Raw genomic sequence first — 22,572 nt, 5'->3', positions numbered from 1 at the left:
TCTTGGCCAACGTCCCACTTCTGCGGGACAATCAGCAGGAATCTAATAAGCAGTTAATGGACAAAGGCCTGCACTGGCTATCTAATCAGCCCATGGCCGGGGGAATGGGGAGCTACCAGTTAGCCAACAAAGTCATTATGGCCAGGAGGGTGAGGTGGGTGGGAAATTCAACGGAAGCCCTCACTGGGAACTGCATAGTGATACATTTTAATAACCCTTATACTGGCCCTTTCCTTCTTAAAAACCTTGAAAGATCTTGCTCTAGGAATACGCAGCTTATTCCCTTAGCACGGGAGCATTTCTATAAACAGGGCCCAACTACAGGAATTGAACAGAGGGGTAGGTCAAGATTAGGTCAGCCCAAGTCACGACACATAGGGTACCCAAATATTGTACTGGGGGTCAGATTCTATAACAGTTTTGCCCCCGTTTTGGATCTGGAAGCATGGGATTGACCACCAACACCTACCTACCCATCGCCCCCAACATTGGCCAACACTGCTCCTATTACACAGGTTCCCCACTTGCCCTTTTCCCCCCAGGAAATAGGGGAAAGAAATATGATAAGCCTAGTTACAGGGAATGTGGCAGGAATCGCTTCAAAGGCAGGAAATAAGGAGTGGGTTAATCATTGGCAAACAATGGACATTATGTTCCCAAGAAACCTGGGCTAAGGACCCAGTTATTTCTTGGGGTTTCGCACTATTCACACACCCGCAGTGCCCGCGGCGTCAGGTAGAGCTAAGGGTGGTCTACTATCCTTAGTTTCTAATACACGATCGGTACAAGTAAAAAAGGTGGGCCCCCAGAATAACTATTTCCAAATTCTCCAATTGGAGTTCACGAATGATGACCATTGGATATTAATTAATTTTTATAATAATGATTTTGGGGGCAATATGAAATGTGTGTTAGATGATTTAAATAATGTACTCCGACTAATTAAGTCATGAACACAGAAAGGTCTTCCTAGTATAATCTGGCTGGGGGATTTTAATACCCATCTGTGTAAGTAAAATGAGGTTAGTGTGTGTGGGATGAACGATCTGCACGGCAACCCCCTTTCACACATAGTGAATATGGTGACACGCTCAATGGGCTACTATACATAAGGCAAAAGACCGTAATCAATAGTGGCTAAACAGGTCAGATAAAGCCAACATTTAGGAGAAACAACTCGGTGTCCACGATCGATTTTATTTTAGCCTCCTCTGCAACACAAGATAGAGTGGACCATCTTAGCAACACATTTACCTGCCATAGCGATCATGCATTATTACTTATTTAGTTAAGTACCCCTCAAAAAGCGACGAGATATCAACCGATAGTGTACACCATCTCACTATCCAGAAAAAATGGTTACCAAATGAAGTGGGCACAGGTAGAGAAAAATAATCTGGTTTCTGCCATAATAGCCCAAGTAAGGGGGATATTTTTCACTGCTTGGATGAGGACACCTCTGCCTCCCTTTTAGTCTCCCAGTTTAGAACCCTACTAACAAAATTAAAAGCCGCACTCACTCGATATAAACCAGGAAATGGCATACCACCGGGTCGTTGGTTTGATTCATCATGCTCGTCAGCAAAGAGCCCTTGCTAGTGCCCTAAAAACCCAGCCTGATAAGATCACTTCGTAAAGATTTGAAGCCGGCTAGAAGTACACGAGTTAAGGAATTAAGGGAGAAGGCCTTGGCTGACCTTGAACAAGCCGCAAGCCCACATAATAGCAGGAAGTTTTGGAATGTCATAAATGCCCCATACTTGAAAGATTTAAATGACCCTTCTCTAGACATGCACGTAGAGGAAGATGCATGGATAGGGCTCTTTGAAAGCATCTTCGCACGACAATCCCCCCCCCCCTCCCAAGTACTTCCTCAACCTGATCTACTGCCGCCCATCCAAGGAATCCTGACCTTCGCACTGCATGAAGTGAGAAAAGGACTGGAAGCCTGCGTTCAAAGGAAAGCCCCGGGACTAGATGGGGTCCCAATTGACCTCTTCTAGGCCACCTACAACCTTTAGGTTCCTTTAATAACAAATGTTTTTAATAGCATAGCAGTAGAGGGTCCCCCTCAATCCTAGAACCACAGTGGTTCCAATCTTTAAGAAGGGAGACAGGGGCTGTCCCAAGAACTATAGGCCCATCTCCCTCTTGGACACAACTGTCAAACTTATGGGTCGGCTGTTAGCCAGGTTGGAGGAATGGGCACGAGAACGGAATATTTTAATGCAGGAGCAATACGGCTTCCAGAAAGGTAAGGAGACAGTGGACCAATGTCTAAACCTCTTGTTTTGCATCGACAAATATAGGAAGGCCAAAGGTGGGAAGTTATATATGGCCTATATGGACCTGTCAGCGACCTTCGATTGTGTGTCCCATTCTAAACAGCGGCCTATGATGGAGGGCTGATTATCCGTTTTATTCGTAAGTTGTACGCCACTGCCTTTGTGCGGTTTGGCAGAAACTGGGAATGCACAAACTCATTTAAGATCGAAAAAGGAGTCATACAGGGATGTGTCCTTGCCCCATTTCTTTTTTCCATCTATACCAACGGGGTGGAGGCGGCCCCGTCTGGTCTCTCTTTAGATATGTCAAAATTTGATAACATCTCACTCCCAATATTGGTGTACGCTGACTATGTGGTTTTAATTGCCAGGACAGGGGTAGCTCTTCAAAGCCTTATATCTTCGTATGCTTCATTCATGGCTTCACTAGACTTCAGAGTGAATGAATCTAAATCATTCATCATTATAGCTGGAGCTTCTAGAGGCGTGAGAGAGCTGCACTTCCATCTAGCCTCAAAGAAAATCGAGGTGGTCGACTCCTTCCCATACCTGGGAATCTTGTTTGTTAACAAGCAATCCTGGAATAACCTGGTGGCAGCAAGAGCCCTGGGCATGGAAAGAGGTCTCCAAGCTATAAAAGGGTGTTCCAAAAAATTAGGAGCCAGCCCTTTGGACACATTCGAAACCATCTATCAAGCCAAAACAAAGGCGGCGACAACCTATGGGGCCAGAGTTTGGGGAATGGGCCATATCGAACAACTGCAAAAAGTTGAAGATACCTTTTTTAAGTCGAGGGTTTCGTTACCACCCTCAACCTCTAACTATATTTTACACCTTGAACTGGGACTTCCATACTTGCTGGACTCTTATCAGACTGGCGCCAATCCTGCTGTGGCTCTCGATCTGGCGCAGGGTCACTGTTAACCTAACCCAACGTATAATTGGTGATTGCCGGAGGCTCGAGGGCTATAGCAGGATCGGCTGGCTTAGATACGTGGAGGCGGAATTAAATACAATTGGGCAGGGAGAACTATTTAGGGACCGCTCATCCTGTAGTAAGGTCTCTAAACGGAAAATAACCCAACTATACTTACCGAAGGCTAACCTTGATCGTAGGGAAAAAAACAGGCACCTACCGGCCCTCATAGTTTACGATCAAATCCCGCCAAGACCAGGGGAAGGTTACTCATACCTTTCCTCCATTACTGTAGTACAACACAGATTTATCCTGCTGCGCTTTCGCTTGAATCTAATCCCTTTGATGTTTGGGTTTCCTGAGAAGAGGTTGAAGCACGCAGACCTGGGCCCCTGCCTCTGCGACAATTACTCACCCCAGTCCAACTTACATCTGGTACTGTTTTGCAAGTTTTATTATACTGAAAGAGAAAGGTTCCTCCTTCCAATCTTAAGGCGTCAAAATGTTATGCAATGCAGAGTGGTCTTGTATTTTTTAAAAGCTCTTTTCTACCCTCATGTTTGATTTATGGTAGCATCTTTTCTGTGGGCTTGTTGGCGAAATAGAAGGGTGAGGGGTGTGCCGCCATGAACTTTAGTACCCGTGGATTAAAAATGTACATGTGATTTTGGTTTTAATGAGGCACCTAAAAGTTTAATAAGATTTTAAACGTTTTCTGCTTTTTATGTAATCTGTTTTTATTATGGCCCATTTGATGAAATTGTGCTTTTATGATCGTTTGCAAACAGTTCAAATAAAGATCTAAATGAAATAACACACAGAGAAGGCAAATTGGCTAGTGTGGAATCTAATGAGTCAATGGTTACTAAACCTGACTTGATTGGGAAATGTTTTCCGACTGGAAGTAGAAAAGTTTTCAATCCATTGACATTTCTCTTGTATTGACTAAGAGAAGTTGAGCAAGAATTCCCCTGATCACTTAAAATGGTCATGGAATCTACCCCTTAAAATTTATTTTGTTGGCATGGGAGGCTACAGATTGATTCACAAAGGTAAGCATACATGCGTGTATCTACTCCCAAACAGAAATGTAACTCTTCACTTTTTGCTATTCGCCATTTCTGAGTGGAAATCTACACCCAAGTGTTTACTTACATGTCCCTACCCCTAAATGGAGGGGGTGAAGTCTCCTACAGCAGAATTTACTACAAGTAATTTTTCAACTGTTGATGGAGAGCTTCATATGGGAAGGTATAATAAGTAAATGTAGTGATGTTTATTACTTAATAAAATAATAAATTACAAATATTTTCATGTTAAATATTGATGTAAATTAATGAAAAATGTGCATTACTAATGTGGAAATAAAACAAATTGTAAATCACATTACATGTTTGAATGTAATGTATTTTAAATATCTAAATTAAGGAAATATATTAATGTAAAATGTAAATATTAATTTTTAAACCATAACTAAAGAAGAAAATTAATCATCATTAACATTTGTATTTTAATAGTTAGTAAACTTGGTTAAAAGTGGATTAAAAAAAACATTCATTAATTAAAAATACATTTAAATGTTTTATTATGTTTACCATTAAATTAAACAAAATCACTAACTATATTATTAATTACATATATATGCAATTTTAAATGGTGATTAATTGAACATTATTTTCTATGCAATGTTATTTTAACTCTCCACCGCCTCAGTTTTCTATGGAAGTGTGTTGCAGTTCCAGTGCTTTGCACGTGTGGTGTCGGACTTACTCCAAGGCTGAGCTAGAGTACATCTGATCCTATTTTGACAATTTATGCTGTAGTAACTTCTGAATTGTAATTTATAAACTGCAATTATCTTACTCTTTTGTGAGCGTATTTTATTTTGGCATGTCCTTTCCAAGCCCTTCCTTATATTTCCGTAAAACCCTCCAATTTGGTAATTATTATTCCCCATTTCCATCACCACTGCCCTGGTCCCCCCCATCAGTTCCGACAAATGTGTCTACCTACTTGTGCAGTGATCGTTACACAGAAAAGAAAGGAAAAGTGGAGGTTTCCAGGAGTAGGTTTGTGAAGTGATTTTAGGTAGTACAGGAGCAAGTACTACTGTAGAACTAATTTACCTAATACAAAATGTAGTAAGTTGATCAGGCTCTAGAAGTGTTCATGTACTCTACGTCCAATGGTTGGTGTGTTTCTTTAACAGTTTATTTGGTACTGATGTTTCAAGTTGAAAGATTAATACACTTCTCAATTTATTTTGATTTTCGTATAACAGGTCCCATTTTAAACTATGCCAGCTTCCTTTAGTGAAACATACCACAGAACTTACCAACAACCCTGAAGATTTCATACACTTATTTTCAGCAACTAAAAAGTGAAATCTTTACCCAGAAGTACTGTAAAGGGTCAACTTCAAGACAAGTTTAATATGTCTTGTGAGGAACCATTTCAGCTGAAGAAGAGAAGCTCTACGAAATACGCTAAAAGCCAAAAACCCTCGTTGATGGGAAAGTTATGATGACAAAGACAACAAACAGCGGAGAGTTAGTTTTGTCTGAGAAAGAAAGCTCGAGGAACAGGAGAACAGCTCACCTACCTGAGATGAAATCGAGAAAGAACAGTCTCCAATAAAAACCCATAAGCAAGAGTTGAAGCATGGAACCTTGTGGAGATATGTTGAGAAACCAGGAAATTAAGTCTTAGTGGGAAGAACAACTTATCCAAAATGTGTATGGCGAGAGAAAGAACTTTTAAGAAGGCTAATAAAATGGTTCATTATAGCCTTTGGAGGTCAAAAGTACACTTCTCAATCCGGATGTTAGACTCAGCTTAACTGGCATTGCAGAATGGGTATGTCAAAGGATTGTTTTGTAAAAAAGATTTGTAGAGGAGAATAATCCGGCAATCTGAGCGGAAGAAACCATCTATGGACAATTAAAATGAGCAAGCAATGCTGGCTCCCACAAGCTGTTGGAGAGTCTCAAAACAAAGCTGTGTTACTTCCCCCACATTGACCCCAAACTCCTTCAAGAGCTGTAAGAACCCATCACACTGAGGCGAGGGAGGCTTTACTGCAACTGAAAACCAATAAGGCCTAGGGCCCTGACGGGTTTTCAGTGTCCATTTATAAAGCATATTGCGAATTACTTGCAAGACCATTGTACAAAGTTTATTTCTCCTTCTTGCAGACTAAATGCAAGACACCAACCTAGCTCAAGTTAACGCTTACCCTACTGTTGAAACCGGGAAGGGACTCCCCCCCCCCCCCCCCTCATCCTTTCTTCCCCAATCCCATTATATCATTGCACCAGACAAGGATGCCCCTTGTCAGTACTTATTTTTGCGCTCGCTGTGGAGCCCCTAATTTACCGTTTAGAATCTAGCCCAGAACTCAGGGGGATGGAGTTTGATGGTGAACAATATAAACTAGAGCTCTTCGCGAATGACATTTTGTGCTTCCTCACAAGCCCTGCTATGTCTCTTCCACTCCGCTTGAGGGGGCTACAACAATTGATAGCAGCCTTTGGCTTTTGTATTATTTACACAAAGTCCACAGGCATAGGAGTGGGGCTCCTACTGAAGTGTCTCTGCACTTATTGACTGCACTGGGCTTCTCGTGGGATGCCTCCTGCCTGCGTTACCTGGAGATAACGCTCATGAATTCCACCTGCACTCTTTATGCTAGCAATATCCCACCAGTGTTAGAGGCGCTTCGCAAGGACTAATATAGATGTGGGAGACTCAAGATCACTTGGAGGCTGCCGTTAAGGAACTTGAGGCCACCCACAAGAGTACAGGATCGCCGGCATCCCGGTGCTAACATACAGCGACTCGTTAACGATTAAAAGCACTCAATCTAGATAGAGCGCAGTATGCACTATTGTGGGTCAGGCAAAAATACTATGTGGGAGGGAATAAGGCGGGAAACCTCGTAGCACACCATCTCTGCTCTCAGGTGGTCCATCAGAGAGTGAATGAGCTATTGAGCACCAATGGCACCCTGATTCATCAAGATGATCTAATTGCTAAGGTATTGGAGTTGTTCTATACAAAGCTGTACTCTGCAGTACACCTTGCTGTGGATAACATCTGGACATATTTAGACTTAATCCCCCTAGCTCGAATCCCCCCTTAAATGCAGAGGGCCTCAATATAGACATAACCCTCGCCGAAATCCATATGGCAATTCAGCATCTGCCAACTGGTAAAGCGTCATGCTTTGTTGGGTTTAGTGCAGAGTTTTATATGGCTTTTGGGACTCTCCTGGCCTCCATTTTGGCATGGATTTAGTTCTACAGGTTCCCATACACTTACCATGCAACTGGCTATGATCTCTGTTATTCCTGAACCCGGAAAGGACTCCAGACATTGCTCCTCGTAGCGCTCCATTTATTTATTGAATATAGACGCCAAGATGTGTATTGTTATCCTGGCAAAAAGACTAGCATTTGGTGGATTCAGATCAGACAAGGTTTATACCAGACAGGAGTTGTGGTAATAATACTAAGAGACTTTGTCATCTTCTCAATAAAACGCAACACTCACGCATTTGATCGGGTACGCTGACCCTATCTTCAAGCAGTGCTTGCATGTTTTGGCCTTGGTTTTGTTGCTGAATCCAGAGCACCTATGCCTCCCCTAAGGCAATGGGGAGTTTTAATGGACTTTTGTCCCAACCCTCTTCTGTTGCGAGGGGCACCTGCCAGGGTTGTCCTTTATCACCCTTATTATTTGCTCTGTATATGGAGCAATTCACTGAATGGAAACGTGGTAACCTGTGATCTCTGGCATTACCATGGGGGGGGGGGGGGTTGTAGATCTCATAAGGTAGCACTTTATGCTGATGTTGTTCAGATTGCTTTAACAGATTCGTAGATATCTCTAATTGAAGTGATGGAGGAACTCAAGACTTTTGGAGGGCCATCTAGTTTCAAAACCAATCTCCAAAAATCATCCATTCTCAATCTTAACATCCCTGAGACGAACAGGTCCACTTTAGAAACAGTCTTTCTTTCTCATAGGCTTAACAGGGTGTGGATTACCTAGGGCTGCGGATATACCCCACCCCCTTAGCTACGGCTTAAAGTAACTATTATGCATTCATAGGTTGGGCATGTTCTGAAATGACCCAATGGATGGGTTATGGTCTCTCATGGTTGGATCGCTTGGTGGCTATAAACAATGATGCTGCTACCGAGAATTTATGCTATGCAGATATTGCTGCTGCAACCCCCACCACAGGGACTGGACAAGTTATAGGCTCTTATCTGGGAAATCCTCTGGGATGGGAGATAGTCAAGAATGGCAAGAGTGCAGGCATACTTGCCGGATGCGGTGGGGGGTTTAGGAGTTACCCACCTGGTGAGATATTATCAAGCGGCACAACTGAGGTACATGGTTGAGTGGTCTCACCCCCAACAGAAAAACACTGTGATGGGAGGAGTCCACATTTAAAAGTACCCTGGTTGCCTAAGACCCATCAACCATCTGGGTGTACATTTCGCCGGTGCTTCGCGCCACTTTGGGGGTCTGGGATAAGGTCTAAGTACAAAAGGGTCTGTCTACTTCCATATCGCCTCAAACACCATTATTTGGAATCCAGAATTCCCCTCTGCTTTCCAAGGCTCCTCTTACAGAAAATGTCAAGAAGCTAGCTGTAAAACAGTAGGAGATCTCCTCGATGTTAGAGGTCTTATGGACTTTTTACAACTTCAGGAGGCTTTTGGCCTCTTTTTCAGAGCCCTATGGCAATATTTTATGCTGTATCCCCAACCTTCAATGCAACCGAACGCCAGTTAGCCACTCAGGCCATTTGAGAGGTGGTTCCTTACACATTCCTGATATGTATATATATATATATATATATATATATATATATATATATATATATATATATATATATATATATATACATACATATACACACACACCTTCCTCACTGTAGCACAGAAGTTGCTTAAAACATCAGCACAGATGGGGTGGTGGGGGAGGGGAGAGAGAAGTGCAAGCGTACTTTTACAGAGTGGCAGTACATATTTCACTGGGCCCCTGCCTCCGCCCGTAGCACCTCCAGTAAGTAGATGTTCCTTAAGATTGCACATTACTGTTATAACTCAGCGAGACTTGCGCATTGGAAAATGGGTGGGGATAGCGCATGCGGACGACAATGTGGACAGACTGGAACGCTAACTCACATCTTGTGGCATTAACCCAAAAACACTTTCTGGCAGGAGGTACTGGAGGCAATAGATACAATATTTGATCCAGAAATTCCCCGTTTCTCTAGCTACACACTACTATGGCTCCCAAACCCGTTGACTTATCCCTTGAAGTCCGCGAAGGGCCCAGCTCTCTCCCTTGCATTAGGAGTAGCAAAACTACTTTTACTGGTGCGATGGAGCTCTGATACTGTTCCGACCCACAGAGAATGGCTCCACAAACTTTGGGACTTGCAAGGGCTGGAAAAATCGAAACATAAAACTACTAATGGGGAAAGCAATGAAGATGAGCGTATCTTTTCGAGATATAGAACTATTATCAAAACTTACAGAGCAAGATCTGCCACCAATTTTCCATGTGCAAGGATTTACATGAAGACTGAGCAAGCCCTACTAATCTCAATGTACAGAGCTTCCCTTGTCACACATAAAAGTCCCCCTCAGCTTTCTTGAGGAAAGAAAGTGTTGTTTGATTATGTGCATTTACTTAGCTTTTAAGAGTCAAAGTACTGGTAGCCAAAGGATCTCTGTGAACTTGTGGCAAATCTGGTTCAGTCAAGGCCTCCTAAGCTGAAAAGGTAGCCAAAAGGATTCCTGTCTGCCTGTAGGGATCATCTAAACAGGCCATTAGCTTTATGCCACTCCACTACAAAAAGGCAGAAACACTCAAAAGATCTGCATTCCTACCAAAGGACCAGCCAAAAAGTTGGTTCCACAACTTCTCTGAAATAAGTGAGTCTTGTTACATGGTGAATCTATGATGAAAGCCTGGCTGTCCGACAAAGGAATACAGACCAACAGGAACCTTCATTAAAAAAAAAGCAACAATGAAGCTTAAAAAAGTGAATTAAGAAAGCAGAGGCTTATGTAGCCGCAGGAGGAAATTAGTACCAGAAACATGCCCTGCATAAGAAGAGCTCTGCTTCTCGATTTGGGTTTTAAAAGCCTCACTAACTCATAATTAGTGTCCAATATTTCCGAAAAAGGCAATTCCGACTTGTTATTGGGGGCAGAAACAAAATATCAGTCTGTGGGATGAGGCCAGGACCAGAGTCAGAGGTCGCCTTCTGAAAAGTCTGGTCCAAATTCCTGGGGCTAGGTGTACTAGCTGCAACTTAACTGGTATGCATTTAAGCAACTCAAGGGCTGGTACAGACACTGGCTGGAAACACAGAACACAATCTTTAGGGACAAAGGAATGTGACAGCAGGAGGAAGGGTAGCAAGACGGCATAGGCACTATCTTTAGTTTAATCTAACTTTTAAGTCTTGGACGAGTCCTCTGAATCATCACTGTAATTCGAAGCTCTCTAACTTGGACACCCATTACCCAGAAAGGGATAGTCAAATGAGACGCATGTACCAATGAAGCCCATATGAGGAAGAGTACCAGTCCTGAAGAACAACTGCCTTAAGAAGTAGTCACGCTTAAAGTAAAGTCTCATTTTAAAGCTCCAAGATCGGATAATGATAAATGGGTAGTAGAGTTGAATATTTCCTTAACCACGAATGTGGTTAGAAACCAGAGTTACACTCCATATGGACTGTTGTAGTGCAATTTCCCGAGAGCGTTGACTTAGCAAACAATGATAACCCCCAACAACTGCAATGCTCACTGTGACTTCTTCACAGCTGATAACTGCGACCTGGTGCTGTACACCTGGAAGAACTTGGCCTCTTCCATTTGTTGTAGTGGTCCTCCCTCACTCTCAACGCCCATCAACACAGAACAGAGATGGGGGCTGGACTGTTAGAAGTTTGAGGGGATGTAAAGAGGTGCCAGGCTGGAGCAAGATTTCTCAGAAATGGGTGCCTACAGGAGGAGCGAGTCTGGACTGCCTGGTGCAAGCCCCCAGGGAGTAAGGACCACCTCGTTCTCAGTGCAGCATTCCAGTGCTGCTGTGACCTTAGGAAAAGGTAAGCTTAATCAAATGATGCATCAGCTAGCACTAGCTGTATTAGGCCAATTAAGGTAACATCCACATGGGAGGGAAAATGGCCCTGGTTTGGTGCATATATCCTCACCAATAAACTAGATGTTTAGTATGGCACCCAGTTGCCAAGTATCTACACTTGTTTCAAGAATCCACTTCTCACAAATAAAGTCAAATGTTTCTTGTAGGATGGAGGCGACAGTACTTTGCATAAACACAATTTTGTTAGGATCACTAGTACTAATAGAGAGAGAAAAAGGAGCACCAGATAGTTGTTCCCTAGAAATGACAACCCGTAGGTATGTCAGTTATAGGATGCATATGCATGATTGAGGTCAGGTCGGCGCAGACTCTGATTGGAGAGCAAAATGGATTGTGCCTCATTCTACAGTGTCAATGGAGTCGGCATCAGCATCAATGTTCCGAAGAACAGCGTGCACCTGGACGTGGAATCGGCAAGGGTGCTTGTAGAGGCCTGGTGATGGGTTCAGAGGATCCAACAAGTGACTTGGGCAAACGCTGGTGGTTTCCCAGATGGAGTACCTCTCGGGTCTGTTAGGCCTGCAGGCGCACCAGAGGAAGTTGAAAAACATCCAAAGAGTTCCAGCAATATGTTCAACAAAGATCCAGAAAGTGCAGGAAAAGCTCCTATTGGGGATGTCCACATGGAGAAAAGGAGTCCTTTGAAGAAACCTCAGGGTGTTATTGTAAAAAGCTGGGCAGAATGCTAGAGAGGAAGAGGCGCAGGCTAGCCTTAGCAAATGAAGTTCACCACAAGCACTCCCATCAATGATGAGACGTTAGTTTCCTCTCCAGATGACAAAGAGTATATGGATACAGATGCCTCTGAGGGCTAGGAGAATGGGTTCAATGAGTTGAGGGATTGATGTCCTTCTAATTGTGAATGGAGAAGGCTTCGGGATGAAGATGCCACTTTTATACCAGCAATAAGTCCTAGTTGGAATGAAAAATATGGTTGATCCTGAGGCTATAAGGTATTCTGGTCAACAAGCAAGAGCATGACCGTAGGTGGAAGATTATATGCAGACAAGGCTGTGCAAGCCACTACAGAACGGTCTCTGTGAGGAGTGCCCCAAGCCCCCCATTCAGGGCAAAGTTGCTGTCACTCCCAAACTGGATAGTAACCTTCATAGGCAAGCTTATCAAAGACCACAGAATTGATGGATTTGGGTCAGGGGTACAATCTAGAGGACCAGACACATCTGCCAGGACAAATTATCGCTCTGGCCCCTCAGAATGATCTTGGAGTTGGCAGAAGCGTGAAGGGAGCAGGGGTGTGCACTGATAATGAACTGCAGTCTGGCTAAGCACAAATATCCCTGTGTCTTCTACGTAATGCATAGTGTGCCTTCTTGGCAGAACACAGATTGTGCAATCTTATTAAGGTGTACTGAGGCTGGACAGAGACTGGACTAAAGCCCTGGTGTAACAAAGAGCAGAACTTCTTAAAAAGTTTTTTCATCCCTAGGATTTTTAGAGGAGTCAGGTGTGGTGGTAGGGGTGCTTGTTCAACTATGGTCACTCCTAAGACAACAATAGCAGTCAGACACCAAGATGGGGAGGGGATTGACAAACTCAAATCAGGTTTAATACCTCTGTCCCATTGAGACTTTACCAAAGAACTTCTGAAGCCTTTACAGGCGAGTTGAATTTCTTTCCTATTAAGCGCTGGGGAATGCGAGTGGGTTCTTTATTGAGTTTGCACAAATAGGAGGAAACTAGCAATGTATTTTTCCTTCATACTGTACAGTATTTCAGATAGATATCTGATGGACACCGTTGAGAAGTTGTTTACCTCTGGTAACCTTCTTTCCGGTGGATACTCTATCTCATTTCAGATTCCTTACCCTGTGAATAGCCCCAGGCATTAGACCGGATCAAGAGAATTCAACAAGGTACTCATGCATGCCACGATGTGGCGTTATGCGGCTCCGTCTCGATGTTGTTTCGCTCTGGAAGTAAGGAACAGATCTACATACCGGTGTCACTCATCTGTGCTGACTTCAGTTTCTTTCGTAGGCTTGTCTATGCCATAAGACACAGAGCGCAGTAGGAAACTAGTGTGACTAGTGTGCAGATCTCAGGATTACGACCTTTTTACATGGGAAAAATCTCATTCCCCAGATCGGGGATGAGATGGGAGGTCAGGAATCCATGGTTTGATTGACTGACCACTAAAAACAGGGTTAGAGGGTACGTAGCTTGTGCTTCCGATTGATAATTTGAAACCCAGATTCCTCACCTTGTGAAGAGATACTAAAGTAGTACCTCCCCAGGTGTTAGGCCTGTGGAATTGCTCAGATCATAAGATCCTGCAGGGCTGAATGGTTGAAATGCCAAATCAAGATGGGCTTGACTATTAAGGCAAGAGTGCTTCATGAACATCTGCACTGATGCCCACGTAGCAGCGAGACAGATATCCAGGACCAGCATTCAAATTGCCAGCACTGTAATAGCAGCCATGGCTCGAGTGGAATGATCCCTCAATCCTTCAGGTGACACGCTTCTTAGCTAACACGTACTAGATTTTAATGCAGAGGACCAGCCACCTTTAGATGGTTCTTTTCTGTACGGTTTGCATTTCTTTGCTCCCCAAAAGCCCACAAAAAGCTGGTTGTTCACCTGATCGTCACTGGTATGATCAATGTAGAAATTGAGGGCAGTCTTGGAACCCAAACAGTCTCTCCTCTTCTTTCAAGGAGTGTGTTGGGGCAAAGAAGGTTGGAAGGGTGATAGCCTGACTGACATGAAAGGGTGTCATTGATTTTGGTATAAATGCAGCTTGAGTCCTAAACACCAGTATGTCTGAAAAAATGGTTGAATAAGCTGGCAGCCCCATAACTGCCTGCAGCTTACTTATACAGTATGCTGATGATACAGTGACCAAAAAGACTATAGGGTCAAAAGGTGCAGTGGGTAACTGTGTATTGGCTCGAAAAGGGTGCACATCAAAAAAGTGAGGACCAGATTAGAGTCTCGCTGTGGCATCACAAAGGGCTTCAGCTGGAACAGATGTAAGCCTTTAAGACAACTTATCACAACAGGTGATTTGAACAAAGAAGACTGAAGTGGCAAACCAAAATAAGACGTAAGAGGCCACAAGTAGCCTTTAAAAGTGCCCAGCGTAAGTCCTTTTAGGGCCAAAGATCATACAAACAACAATACATCTAACAATGTGATCTGTAGTGCCCAGCGTACACTGGCTATGTAGAGGGAAGCCTGCGTGCCAAGAAAACATCAACGACCTTGGTAGGGAGTTCAGATGGAAATAATTACCACAGTTCAGTCTCCATGCATTAAGGAGCAGGTTGCGTAGACCAGAGTGCAAGATACGGACCTGCTGCTGTGGCAGATAATTATCCTGAACCAGCAACTTTATCCAAACAGATGCTCATGCCCAGAAGTTCTGAGTACTACACTCTCCAGTCCCAATTCGGAGACCCTAAAATTAATTTGGCTCTGATCTTTTCAGAACTCGAGCCAGGAGCATAAAGGAATAAAGGAGTTCCGAGCTTCTTCCTAGAAGGAATGCATCTCCGAGAAAGTGCCTTATTGAGAACTCTGGAGTGCAAAATTATTGACATAATGCATTCTTGCTGGGATGAAAATATCAAGCCATGGTTCTTTCTGCCCACTGCTGAAAGATGCCCACACCACCTCTGGGTGTAACTGTCATTTGTGATCCTCGAAGCGTTGGCGGCTGTGTTTGTCTGCCCTGGCATTTAAAGATCACGCCAGGTTGTTTATGATCAAAGAAATGTCCTGGCAATTCAGCCACATTTAGGCATAGAGATTCCTAGCACAAGAAGCAAGACCCTAGCCCACCCTGCTTGTAGCAGTACCACAGTACAGTGGTGTTGCCTGTGAAAATCCAGATGCACCTTCCTTTTATGGTAGATAGGAAGAGGTCAATGCCAAGTAACTCGCATGCAACTCCAATAGATTGATGTGAAGCTGTATTTCCGCAGGAGACCACAGTCCTCTGATCTCCACTCTTCCAGATGGCCTCTCCAACCCAGCAGGGATGAATCATTCACCACTGTGAGCTCTGGGTGGGGAAAGGAGAGGGGTCTGCTACTGGTTCAACAACGTCAAGCAACCACCGCTGTAGGTCTTTTGCAGTCTCCTCCAAAGCCTGGATAAAAAAACAACAGGTTTCCATGGTGCTGTGGCCACTGGAACTTCAGATCTTACAGAAGAGCCGACATGTTCAATATGACATCTTTGATCAGCAGGATTTAGTATGCTAAAAGTTCTAAGAGCCTCAGATGTATCCTAACTAAGATCCAGGACGGAGGTTGAAACATGGTAATCATAGCCCGAATGTCCTGATCTTTCAGGTCATCTGGATGTGGTCTACAACTGCCTGGGGCAAAGGCCACCTTTATCAGCCAGTCACTGAGGTACAGGAAGACTGGAATCCACAACCTTGGTAGTTGTGATGCATCCACCACCATCACCTTCATGAACACATGAAGGTTGTCCTGTGAGGCCAGAAGGGAGTATAACAAACTGGAAATATTCCTGGACTGCAGATAGCATCTGAGAGCCGGCAAGATGGGATGAAGACAAGCATCCTGCCTTTCCAATGCCACCCTCAAGTCTTGAGGATCTACGGTAGGCAGGACCTGGGATGGTGTGAGCATCTTGAATTTGTCCTGTCCAAAAAAGGAATGGAGAGGGTAGAGATCGAAAATAGGACAGAGCACCTCTTCGATCTACGGCACAAGGAAGTTGAAGGAATAACACCCAATTCCACATTCCGAGGCCAGAACACCATCTATGGCCCCTTTGTGAAAACAATTAGAAAAGTCTTGTCTCATAAATAACAGAGGGCGTGGTCAACCAAGATGGCCAAGTGGACGTGATTCAAGAGGGCTCTGCTGCAATATGAGAGCAAAGTCAAGCCAATTGCTCTTTTGGCGACTTTTGCAATTACGACAAGCACTCCGGGTCATGGTGGAAAATGGAAATGGTGCATGGGGAGGCCACTGATCCACTCCGGTTCAACAGATGACACAAGATTGAAGGGGCCTCGGGGAAGCAGAGTACGGTGCACGGAGGGTCTGCCTCTGACACAGACTACCTTGGGGATCATCACACGCACATAACCCACCACAGACACTCCTGGACACTGCGGGAACACAGCAACGAAGTGAGGAGCCACTGAGGAAAATAATAACAGCTCTGGGAGTCGCAGCGGCCTGATGGTAGGACGACAGCGGCCCCCGACCAGGACTCTGGGACTTACCCACATTGCATGAGGAGACACAGGCACGGCTAGCAACCTGGAAGCCCTTTGGGAAGAGTACGGGAGGCAAACTGGGTGGCAATAAGGCAGAGGATTGTACCAGGCTGGATATGAGATAACACTGCGGCGGGTAAGATCGCTGCCTGACCTCAACATGGCAGAGCCACGAGACCTAATAAGACTGTGCTATAGACACCCTGCTGCAGCCACTTATGATATGAACGAGGCCTCGAGGACAACGCTAAAAGAACTGGCCATCACATATATGTAGGAGAATGGCATCCTGAGGGGTCTATATTCCCGTGGTCTTGGACGATATTTAGATAGTCGTCTCAGAGGGCTGCCCAGTCTATCACGAGAATCGAGGCATAGCCTCCAGGGCAAACCACAACTAACACTTCTAGCAAACTGACGTTTTTTTCACCCCGAGACTGATGTTCGGTGGGAGACTATAGCCTCTTAGGCCCAACTCACTGGCACAACTGTAGGCTTCTCTGAAACCGGGCGCTCAAACAGCCATAGTGGACCAGAGTTACACTAGAATGCTGTACCGGCTACATTTCACCTACGCATCTGAGGGTTCTGCACCACTCCATGGCGGAGCTGACACTACTACAGAACATTTGCAAAGGAACAGGAGATCCACGGAGGAGAAGAAGCCCGACTTGATCTCTCTCAGAGCTTCGGGTGGGGGCGGGGGGGGCATCTAGCACCTGATTTGGGGTCACTGGCAGTGGGCCGGGTCAAGCTGACCACACTAAGCACCACATAAAGAATTTTCACATCACCTCCACGTTCTGTCCTGCAGTCTTTATGCCGCCTAAGAGAACCCAGGTTCACAAAGTATCTAGCTACTTTATGCCAGCAGAACAACAGGACCCACGCCCCCCACTCCCCCACTGTTGTGGTGAGCGCCGACGATATCATGGCACTCATGAAAGAGGGCCTCTCTGCAGGAACTCAAGCGGGAACGGAGAGAGGAGCTAAAGATGGATCTGACCTCCTCCTTAGAGGCCCTCAGGTCAGACATTAATAGCAAATTAAACCTCTCTTCAACAGGATGTCGATTCAATGAGCACCAAAACACTAGACCTTGAAACGAAGGTTCAAGACCTAGAAAGATGCCCTGAATGGATACAAGGCTCTACGAAACTTACAATTGCTAGTCTCAATGTTGAAATGTGAAAACCTTGAAAATATCTTGTAGAGACAATATACGCATTCGAAAACTGGAAGAGAAAGCAGAGGGCCCCGATTTAGAGGCTTTTGGGATAGACTCATTCTCAGAACTAGTTGGGGATAAACCGCTTAAGATAAAGATCGAGTGAGCAGTGAGGAGGAAAGCGGCCACAAGATGTCTTGGAGAAGCTACACTCTTTCAAGTTGAGGGAGGCGATTCTTAAAGCGGCACAGAAAGCGGATGACATTTTCTTTCAGGGCACCACCTGTTCCCCGATGTTGAACCCCACCATACTGGCACGTCTTCAGTTCCACCCCATTACTGACAAACTATGGCAACACCATATCAAATATCGCTGGACATTCCCTTTCAGTCTCTTCTTCGAATTGCAAAACAAAACATGCCATGTAATGGAGTTTTCAGAGGCAGCGAAGTAATACATTTCAGAAGATCACCACACAAGTGAAAGCCCAGGAGTCCTCTGGAACTCTAGGAGAAAGTGGGGACAGGGGAAGATGGCTTACTCAGCACTGCCCGAAGTCACAAAGGAAACAATGAAGGGGTGATCCTAGCCAGTCACCCGAGATTTAACAAGGGCTGAGGACTACATGTACAAGAGGTCTGTCGTCCACCTAGAAAGACTTTGATGATTCCTTAAGATTCAACTGTTGTCTTTAATACAAAGGGCGAACGGTCTGGTGGTGTGGGCATTGCTCACCAGAAGTCTAACCTAACTTTCAGATGGAGTTATGTTACTGTTGCTATACACTATGCCTTGGGTATAATTAATAAAAGTTAGATTGCATTAGTGGATACTGAACTATACGCCTGATTAGATGGATTTCTCTACTGAGCAAATACGTTTTGTGAGCCTAAGTCTCTCCTTTATTATTGTTGCGCGGTTGGAGGGTAACAGTTTGTTGGTACACGGGAAATGTTGGTTACTTAAGGGACAGGGGAATGACCTGTAATGTGTACAACACAAACATTGTTGCGAAAAGGGAGCTAAGAGAGGAGAGGACCCACACCAAGGTACACACCTAGATACTTATGCTAATACACCCTTTCACTGGCCTTCGTATTTACCATACTCGCTTGGAATGTTAAAGGCCTTAACTCTCCTGCAAAGAGCCATAAACTGTGTAAATATCCACTTGATCAACGTCACAACATGGTAGCACTGCAATAGACGCACCTCAGACGCAATGAAGAGCATAGATTATGCCACAGGACCTACCCTGTGATGAATAAATCCTCCACTACCACTAAACACAATGGGGTCGCCCTATTTTTCCATTCTTTAAAATTTCAACCTACAAAGAAGGATGAGCACCTTTTGTAATTTTCTTCTACCTCCCCCTTGTTTTTTTGTTGATACACCACCTAAGGTTCCTCTAGTTCTTCATGCAGGCGCTGATCCTGCAGTCCCTCAAGTGTTTTCCAGAACTCCTCCATCCAGTGGTTGTCTAGCTAGCAGAGAACGGAGGCGATTACTTAATTATACAACATTTTTATGCTGGAAAAATAGCATGACTTACTGTACAAATGGTGATTAAACTTCTAGAAGGACTGGAGTTCTCAATCAGGAAATCATTCAATCAATCATGTGTTTGTTAAGCGCTACTACTCACCCGTGAGGGTCTCAAGGCGCTGGGGGAGGGAGGTTTTGCAGGTTCCAGTCCATCAAGGAGGGTTCTTTTGAAGAGCCAGGTTTTGAGGTTTCTTGTGAAGATGGGGAAAGATGTTGTCTGTCTAAGGTGGAGAGTGAGGGCGTTCCAGGCTCTGGCCGCGAGGAAGGAAGAGCAGCTGCCTGATCTGGTATTTCTGGTGCGGGGGACCACGGCGTAGGAGAGCTGGGCTGATCACAGGGTCGTAGCAGAATAGAAACATTTATTCATTCGGGATGCGTGGAATTTTAGTCGGCTGTTCAGGTATGCTGGTCTGGTGTCTTGGAGGGTCTTGTGAGTGTGGGTGAGCATCTTGAAGGTGACTCTAGCTTCGATGGGGAGCCAGTGGAGTGTGCGCAGGTGCTGGAGATGTGGCAGTGTCTTGGCAGGTTGAGGACCAGTCTTGCGGCGGCGTTCTGGATGTTCTGTAGCTTGCGTGTGAGGTTTTTGTATATTCCGGCGTAGAGTGCTATGCCATAGTCGTGTCTTTGTTCGAGGGGGATCCATTTGAAGGTCTTGCCTAGGAGGCGGAGGGTGTGGAAGCAGGAGGACGAGACAGCGTTGATCTGGCGGTCCATTTTGAGTTTGGAGTCCAGGATGATTCCCAGGTTGCGTGCGTGGTCCATGGGGGTGACTTCTGAGGGCAGGGAGCCACCAGCTGTCATTCCAGGCGTCGGGTGTGGGCCTATGATGAGTACTTCTGTTTTGTTGGCGTTTAGTTGAAGGCAGCTGTTTTGCATCCATTTTGCAACGGCTTCCATGCATTCTCAAAAATTGTGTCTGGCGGTGTTGGGTTCGTTGGATAGGGAGAGAATGAGTTGGGTGTCGTCTGCGTATGACATATGTTGAGTACGTAAGTTCTGACGATGTGGGCGAGCGGAGCCATGTAGACGTTAAAGAGCGTAGGGCTGAGGGATGACCCCTCGGGGACTCCACAGGTGGTTGGTGTAGGGTCCGAGAGGAAAGGGGGGAGTCTGACCCACTGCATTCTGCCGGAGAGTAAGGAGCGGATCCAGTCGAGGGCCTTGTCTTGAATCCCTGCATCGTGGAGTCTGCGTATTAGGGTGCGGTGAGACAGATGACAGATCTAGTTCACAACAGACAAATGTAGTTTTCGGAGATTGTGATAAACCCTGGATTATCAACACTGCAGCTGCCTAAAAAAACTAATTGGTTACAGTAAAGAACAAACTGCGGCAGATACCCCAGTTCCTTCACTGAAGGCAAAGTTAGTCATGCCCAAGCTGGATGGTGAGGTGGCTACCTTATTTATATATTTTATTTACCCTACTGGGAAAGATTGAAAAAGCCCACAAGATGGGGTGAGGGGGATTAGTTCCAGATTTGCTTGCAATAATAAATACCTGGATCTCTCTAGCCACTCACAAAGATCTCAGACATGGCAAAGGTGGCCAAAGAAAATGGGAGTGCACCAATTGCGAAGTGCACTCTGGCAAGTGCAAAGGTCCTGGTGTCTTCTATGCAATGCATTTTGTGCCTAATTGAAGGCTGCTGAAAGTCTCTTCCTTTTGGAGAGGCCAGGTGTAGCAAGGGACACTTGTTACGCCATGATAGATTCAAGGACCACAATGGCAGTCAGACAGGGTGTTAGCTGCCAGGATCAAAGCCAAAGTAACTCCTCCTTCCTGTCAAGAGTCAGATCCAATAGAGACGGATAGCCAGGAAATAGGGCCTTCTGGCTTTATCCATTGTTCATGTGATTTGCCCTTCATCAGTATAAAAGTGAAGTGAGACGAGTTGTGCCACTGCAATATTTAAGCCCAGGAGCGAATGGAGGAAAAGTTGCATTTAGTCTCAGGTCCTTCGGAAGTAGGCAGTAAGTAAGGAGAGATGGAGGAGATGGATGAATTGTTCCATTGACAAGAGGCTGGAGTTCTTTCTTCTTTGTTCTGGGCCTACAGAGGTATACTGACAAAGTCGGAAACCAACAGCCCTCTGGGAGTCACAGAATTGAGCACTAAGATGGAGAATACAATAAATAAGTTAACTGAATTCTATAAATTATGCAACAGTTTAGACTATCAGCAGTTTGAATTTTTTTATCTCTAATATCAATACTTGAGCATAGTTGAAAAGAATATGGTGCCATAAAGACTAAGGTGTATGAGATATGCAGAAAAATGGTCTTCAGACACATGCATTCAACAAGACATATATGGCCAAAACTTTCAGTGGCATAATAATGTGTAGGGTACCTGGAATGGTGCAAAAACCAATACAAAAATGTAGTTTTTCGAATTAATAAATGTTTCTACTCTGCTACGACCCATTTACTTCAACTCAATATCTCTTCACCCCCAACTTTCTCCATTTACCATTATGCCAACTGTTCTATACTCTTGAACAGCTCCTTTCCTTCACTATTTGGGCTTCCTTTCTCAAGTTGCTTCCTGTATATTGGGTCTCGAGGCTCACACTGGATTCCCTTAGCATACCCCCTTTTTGCCTACTTATCTGTGCAGAGTAAATACTGGGGCTGTCAACATGACTCACTCTCAAAGCAGTGACCCAGCATAAAAACCTGACTTGATGTCAATGGCTGATGTCTGCCAACAATAACAAGTCAAACTAGTCAGAAAATGAAGGCTATGTATCTAAAACTAAATTACTCCCCTACTGCTATAGCAATGATAAGTGAAACATTATTACTAATAGTTGCACTGATTTTGAAACAATCTCTGAACACTTGAAGAATTAATGAAGATATTAAATTTCTAAGCATTGCCAAAAGTTGCGTTGCATGGGGATTTTTAAAGTGAGGCAACATATGTGTTTTTTAATGCTTTGAGTCGGAATACTTTTCAAATGATAGAAAAGATGCAGATACTTCAGAAGAGTCATTTCTTATGATTAACATGTCAGAAAGTTCAGAGACTAGACAAAGTGAATATTGATTTGCGGTTCCTACCAAGCAGCGGTCAGTTAGGCAGTTCTATTTGAAAGTATAATCACATGGAGAATGACAAGATGAATTAAATAAAACACCACCACACACACATCTTGTGATTATAGGTTTTCACCTTTTTTGTGGTATTCAGGTGGTTTCTTTTGCAAAGACAAATGCAATTTGGATT

The 22,572-nt window shown here is 44.5% G+C and overlaps 1 protein-coding gene across 3 annotated transcripts in view; it reads right to left on the bottom strand.

The window, feature by feature from the left end:
• Positions 1 to 22,572, bottom strand: part of MEMO1 (mediator of cell motility 1) — a 274,285-nt gene that overhangs the window by 150,955 nt on the left and 100,758 nt on the right. The gene's annotated exons all lie outside the window — the stretch shown is intronic.

This window comes from Triturus cristatus, chromosome 6, assembly GCF_964204655.1.
Source record: "Triturus cristatus chromosome 6, aTriCri1.1, whole genome shotgun sequence".
Taxonomy (NCBI): domain Eukaryota; kingdom Metazoa; phylum Chordata; class Amphibia; order Caudata; family Salamandridae; genus Triturus; species Triturus cristatus.
This window is presented reverse-complemented; position numbering and strand designations above follow the sequence as displayed.